Source organism: Ischnura elegans, chromosome 9 (genome assembly GCF_921293095.1).
Source record: "Ischnura elegans chromosome 9, ioIscEleg1.1, whole genome shotgun sequence".
Classification (NCBI taxonomy): domain Eukaryota; kingdom Metazoa; phylum Arthropoda; class Insecta; order Odonata; family Coenagrionidae; genus Ischnura; species Ischnura elegans.
The window spans coordinates 106,851,421-106,857,478 of record NC_060254.1 but is presented as its reverse complement, the minus strand read 5'-3'; the positions used below and the strand labels follow the sequence as shown (position 1 = coordinate 106,857,478).

Below are 6,058 nucleotides of genomic sequence, written 5' to 3'. Positions count from 1 at the left end.
GATAACATAATTGTGAACACCTAAAAAATAGCGATAAGCCTTTTGATAGAATTTCGCCGCTCACTTATATACCAATCTATATGGGACTCTGTATCTCAAATATCTACTGTTTAATCAAATTTCCAAATCTTTTTCCGCACTGCATTCGCATGTGAAAATCTACGCATTAAAGTGAACTTAGAAGCGGTAGTGCTGGGGCATTGGAACAATATTCCCAAAAGGCGTACCCCAGAGAAAGAAATTATATCAAATGTAAAGAGATCTTCCAGTGAAAATCGCCCCCTAATACATTTACGCTTAGAAAATAATCAACCGACGCCACCTCCACAAAATATGTCATTAACTTTGTTCGCCTTCAGGGGATATATGAGCGACCGCAAAATTTTTTCTCGAGGATATAAAATCTACTGATACGATTGACGCGATAGGACAGGTCGCGGAATTGGCCTAGCAGTTAAATCACATTTACGCAGCACTGCCCACAAAATTAATGAAAATGAAACAGAAATCATAAGGTGAACAATTGACCAACGAAACAAATGGAATATTCACATTTGCTCTTTTTATAGCCCTAATAATATCTATTTGTGGCATAATACTTAAGTTTTTATGTGACATGGTTTTCATCATGTGATGGTTGAAGTTCAGTTTTTGCTAAAAATGGTATTTTTCCCAAACTTTCCCTCAATTAGGCACAGGTAAATGCTATCTTGTTGAGTTTATAATTTTCGAATACAATTTCCATACATTTTTACAACTTTATGGACCTCCGACAGATATTATTAGTATATATGTTCTAGTAATTATACCTGAAAATAGCCTTTAAGAACTAAAATGCTATGCTGGAAATAATTTTTTTTCCCATTTTCAAAGAATGTAAGTGGCTCCATGGAAAAATAAGAATCTTTATTCGTAGGTACCACACATTCGTTTCTTTGCCCGTGATTTGCAGTGATTACATTTTTGATTGCCCTCTGTCAAATTACCTGACGAGCCTGTAATACTTCTTTATGAATGCCAAGTATGACGTTCATATATAACGATAAAACGAATATAAAAAACGAATTTTAAAAGAATCTTCGTCCGATGTCACCCCATCGGACTCATCGTCGCTCTCCGAATCACTTAAAATTAGCAAATTTTCACCTCACCTGATATGCAGACATCGTTTTTTGCAGCTCTTGATGTGATCATAATGTATGATTCAGATATTTAAAGGAGTCTTCGAAAGATATCTTCATTATTTTACATTCTTGAAGATTTTTTTGTACGCTGCTCTCGGAATTTCCTCATGTCTATGTTCCTGATCTCCAATGCTTCCTCCGTTAAAACTTCAATTGTAAGAAAGGATTCTAATGAAATTGCTGTTCCATGTATCAGCACTTCATGTACCATGAGCAGCATATGATACCAACCTAATCGATGTACAGCTCAGCTTTTTCAATGCAATACTGACTGAAGGCTTCATTATTTATCTCATAGCCGCAGGATAGAGATTTTAATATCACTGAAAGTCTATGGATAAGTCTTTCATCGATACCTGTCGTGAAAATTGCAAATCACGTAGATAATTACGTTTCATCCACATAAAGCATTTGTTCGCAGATTTTTCAAAATTATGGAAACGGGTCCAATATTTCTTAGTTATTGATTATAATTTTATATTTACACGTAATTTCATCTTGTCTGAAATGAAATCCTGAATTAAAACTCCACTTTTAAAAATATGATGATTGAGATTAATGAATGATTATTTTTACACTGCATATACCTATTCGCCGACTGTACATGCACGGTAATCATTTGCACTCACTAGATGTGAGAGGGAGATATTGATATGCTTCGGGAGGGAATTTCAATTCCTTCTGCAACTAGCTTATGAACGTATCTTTGAATTGCTCATCTGTCCTCGAACTTTGATTCCACTTTCTCAGGTAATTTGGGAAAACATTCTTCGCACAAAAAGCATCAGAATATTTTTAGCATGCTTGATTTCATTCAGTAGAAATTTTGTTTTCAAATATACCATGACATATTCCTTCTTCATCGCTTAGGAATATTCCTTTCTCTCTGTATTTTTATTGTACACCGCAAGGTACGAAAAAATTTGCGGCACCCATAATTCAAGTTTAACAGGTGTATTTACGGCTGAAACGATGAATGTGATTTCTATAAGTTGTCTATTTTTAATCAATAAAAAACCAGAAATTATGAGTTGACATTGAATAAAAGATATACAAGCTTATATAGACTTGCCTCTGAGTTTCCGACGTATCCTGAAATTTGAATGCCAAACATTGGCAAACCAAGTGCTTTAATTATCTGGACAGGAGAATTTTCTCAAGTTAAAAGTGTTAACACAGTTCAGAGCACAGCACTTGTTCACTAAGAAAATAATTAAATAAAACTGATTTGGAAATATTCATCACATCCATGCAATGGTTCTGGTGAGGGAGGCCGTCATCCTCATTCCGTTATTATATGAGAAAAAAATGCACTTGCAAGATGCACGCACCCTTGGTGGGCTTAGACAAATTTTTCCCTCCAAATGCCATCCTGTCTACCTCTATGGGCTGTTGAAATGATTCTGTGAACAATTCTTGGCATTAGGGAGCATTTATTTCTCTTAGCGCCAGGACCATATTTCGGAATAACGTGCTGACAACGCTGTACATCTATTTTAAGGGATCTTATTAAGGGCTCTTATTAAGGGATCTCTTCTCTATAAAAATATGAGGAAAGTTTTGCAAAGAAAAACATCTTGTGGTTACCGTAAGGTTCTCGCATGAGGACTTAAGTAGTCGCTTTTGATTACTCATAATTTTTCTCATTAAGAGCATGAAAACCGGCCCTGATTGGTTTCATGAATATTTGAAGGTGAGTGCACAAACGAGAAGTGTGCATACGATAGACGTGAAGTACTAGATGTATATAATCTTACAGGATGTAGAATCATGCTAAGTATGCATCATGCAAGTTCGACCACCGATACAGAAATATTTGAGCGATAACGCCAATCGGTCTTCCGCTGGCCGCCGGTCAGCCGTCCTCAGCGGAGCGGTGCACCGCTCAACTTAAAACTCTCTAGATGTCGGATAGGAAAGTATAGGCAAGATTTTTTTTCTTCATCTTGTTGTACATGCTCTTCCTAAGTTTTCAGCCTAGGAATCTTCGACGAGCACGGAGATTCACAAAACTATATCGACAAATTTGACTAATAATATGCCCAAAGATAATTAACATTATGAATAATTAAATATTGTTATAAGAAATTTTAAAACGAAAAAATGATACTATAATATTGTGAAATAATATATTAACTTGCCGTATCATAATTGTCAGATGAATCCCATGAATATTCTGGAAGATGAGCGGTTGTTTGGCATTGACGGAGGAACTCGGAGATGAGGGAGGCCTTGAATGGGTTTTCTTAAGGGCAAAGGGTATGTTTGAGTGCCTGTAAATATCTCGGCGCTTTTAGTAGTCAAGGCCACTGTATCGAAAAGAACGTAGGAGGAAGCCACAAAATTGGAAAGATAGAATGTGTACATCACTGTGATACTCTGCAATTTTAATTTGCTTTAATTGCTCTACGGTGACATAAAATATGGCAATGTTGATCTGAAATCAGAAGCAAGAATGGAAGCACATACTTACCCCATTATAATATTATTACATTATGCACATATATGTATACAAAAGAAAGTCCAAAAACGTGTTACTTACACCATTAATAACTCAAGAACTCCTTCACCGATTTTTATGATATTTGATTTTTTGGGTTACATCCGCACTTGATGAAAAAATGGTGCTACTAGAGTGTTCCTAGTAATTATTAGGCGGCACGAAGTTTGCCGGGACAGTTAGTCTTCTGTATAATAAAAATGAATTGCTGAGCATTAGTCTCGCTAGAACTAGAGACCGACTGGACCTATTTGGCTAATTGTGGTTTTAAATTATTCATGAAAGTTCAGGGAAGATTTAAATGGTGAAATTATTATTCCGCAGGGCCCATGAGGCTCTGGTATGGGCTCTGACTCATTTCCATGATAAGTACATGTAAAATTCGTTATTGATGATTGCAGACCTTTTTTCTTATACACATTTTAATTAGTGATAACGGTCACATATCGTTAAAACATATACCATTGGAAATAAATACATATTCTCATTCTTGAAAACAATTTTCGTTTTCCTCGTGATTTACGGTGAATTTCGAAAAAAATCATAAAAATGCTGAAATTTTACGGTTTTTTTTCTTACTGTTGCCTAACGACCGTCAGTATTGTTAATGTAGTTTGACATCACTAGTTAATTGACAAATTAAATCCATTGTTATCGTCGTTAAAAAGTTCATTTGTCCATTATTTATTCACAAATTTAGTGCGCGAGAACTTTCTTCACTTACTTTTGGCTAATTTCGTTACTAACCGTTTATTGGTTATGTTAAGACAGTCATTTGTTTATGTAGTTTAACATGGCAATGCTATTTAACAGAACTTTCTTTTATTTAGTCACTTACCATGCCAAAGAGAATACAACCCAACTTTCGTGTTTGAATACAATGAAATGTACGACGAGCAACCTTACGTTCTTACCGTGCTGATGATCAGCGAGAGACATACACCCTTGCAGCACCAATAGGATTATATCTGCATATTTTTAAGATTTCGAAATATATCGCTATGCAGATTTGCAAATCTGTTTATTATACATATTTTATACATGTGTAGGTCCTTAATGCATACAAGAATCTTTAAAATATACAGATAATATCCTTACGGCGTGACCAGGAATCATCAGACATGATTAAGACATGTATAATATACAGATTTACGACGAGTTATACGTATTTCATCAATATAAAATCCATATAATGGCAGCAGATATAATACTTATAATATCTAGATATTATCTGCGTGGTAGAGGACATTTGCATGTATTTTATACCGATATAATATGTATATAGTGTATACTATGATACGTATTAAATCTACTTTTGGTGCTACTAGTGCAATGAAAATTGTCGTATTGCTATTGCAGAATTGCGTCTAGAGCGACTGAAAAAGAAGTGGCTTCAAATGCAACGAATCCGTGAACAACAAACACAACAAGAGCTAGTATGCAGGATAGTTTTATGCCTACTTACAAGGAATTATACGATAATAATATGCAAAAAAACCGCCATGTTGTTAGTTTAAATAAATAAATTAAAATTAACAATCGTAGTGAGGAGGCAATAATGGTAGTAAGGGACGCGGAAAGAAAAGCTAACATGGTTCTGTATGGAGAGAACTAGGAGATAGACGTGTTCTAAAAAAGAAAAGATCGGCAGAAAGAAGAAAAGAACGCAAAGAAAAATGAGGCGCCTACGAGAGGTCGCGGAGGAAGAGGTACGGCAGATCTCACGTCAGTCCGCATAAATCTTTCGCCTTTTACCAAAGTTTTCCGTGGCGGGAGTTCAGTTGTGTGTGTAGAAAATTTTTGATTGTGCACATTGGAACAGAAAGGGAAATTACGCAACATATTTGAATAATAATAGATAGTAAATTGGGCCCAATTAGTCTTCTTTACGACATTTTCAATATAATTTGTAAAAAATGATTTTAGTGCATGTTATTTCTTAATTAAGTGTATTTCTGTACCCCAGGGTGACACAACTTAAGAAGTGGAAGGTGAGTTTCGTTACAAGTATCTGATAAAATTCAAATTTGTATTCGCCCAAGAAAAATATAAACAAAACTAAAATAATGTGAGATGGGCAATCCAGATGCGTAAGTTGGTTGGCGTTGTGCTCACAATCGAACAGTGAAGCGAAATATTGTCCAAGAACAACAAACGTTTCTTCATCAGAACAAGGATTTGTTCAAAACTTTCCGCTGATAGAATTATATGAAGGTGAAATGAAGTTCACCAGGTCGTCTAGTAATATGTAGATATTATTGAAAGCGAAATGTTAACTTCTATCTAGCTAGCGCTATCATGCAACACTTAAATATTTTATTTTGAGGATTATGCGTTTTATTTATGGAAAAAAGGTGCTGATTTATTATTTTTT

General features: G+C 35.1%; 1 pseudogene; it reads left to right on the top strand.

The window, feature by feature from the left end:
• Positions 1 to 5,395: 5,395 nt before the first annotated feature.
• Positions 5,396 to 5,507, top strand: LOC124166148 (annotated as a pseudogene).
• Positions 5,508 to 6,058: the final 551 nt, after the last annotated feature.